The sequence below is a fragment of the Lupinus angustifolius genome, chromosome LG05 (genome assembly GCF_001865875.1).
Source record: "Lupinus angustifolius cultivar Tanjil chromosome LG05, LupAngTanjil_v1.0, whole genome shotgun sequence".
Taxonomy (NCBI): Eukaryota; Viridiplantae; Streptophyta; class Magnoliopsida; order Fabales; family Fabaceae; genus Lupinus; species Lupinus angustifolius.
The window spans coordinates 11,491,409-11,492,502 of record NC_032013.1 but is presented as its reverse complement, the minus strand read 5'-3'; positions in this window follow the sequence as shown (position 1 = coordinate 11,492,502).

Sequence of the window (1,094 nt, the reverse complement as noted above, 5' to 3'; positions counted from 1 at the left end):
CTAGATTTTTGGCCAAGTCTATTGTTGATTTACTATCAACCAGCAGTTCCATGTTCTCTACATTAAGTATATTCATTTCACAAAGCAAAGATGATAGCCAAAATGTTTGGCAAGCAGTTAAGGATGTTGCAATATATTCTACTTCACAAGTTGATAGGGCCACAACTGATAGCTTCTTTGAGCTCCAAGTTATAGGTGTGTCTATCTCTCTAACAACAATCACAAATTCACTAACTCTTTCTAATTCTCCATTCATTCTTCCTCTCTCCAATGGAAGATTTTATGTCTAAAACTCTTATTGCTTTAGCACTCATAGCTGCATTCTTAATATGCTCCTCTCATGCTAAAGATTCAGATGTTCCTTTATTGTCACCATTGATATCTATGCTCCTCTCATGCTAAAGGCTGATGACGAAAAATGGAATTGAATGATGATAATTCATTGTTGAATCTTGGAATGATGGAATCATAAGCCGAAGCGATAAAAGCATAAGCGAAAGATCTACTTGTAGTACAAATCATTTATTTGTCTTTCTCTTTTCTTCTTTTCATTTCATTTTTCCACCATTCATCCTTTGATTTTTTTTCACTCCCCTTTTTGTGGAGTATTTATCATAGTGCAAATCGTCAAGGATTGCATTAGCAATGTTTGCCTATATTTTGATGAAGACAAGGAATTCGTTAAAGCTTGAAGATGGCTCAACAATCAACATGTCGAAGGCTCAAGTGGTGTCTTATTAGACTTATGCTATTATTCTTTATTATCTTTTTAGAAGTCTAAGATGTTTGCCATAGATATTGAGTCTAGGTTAGGTAAACCTAGGTGTGAGTCTCACAAGACTTAATAAAGTAATTAATCCACTAAAATGAGACATCATCTAGAAATATATGATAATTAGGTTCATGCATTTATATACATTGATTTTATGCATTAAAGGTATTATATTTTGGAAATCATGTATTGCATGAGCATATAACATATAAGTAGTTTACCATTTAATCATGTATTAAAAATACATTGGTTAATCGATTAACCTCATGGCTTAATCGATTAACCTCATGGCTTAATCGATTAACCTCATGGCTTAATCGAT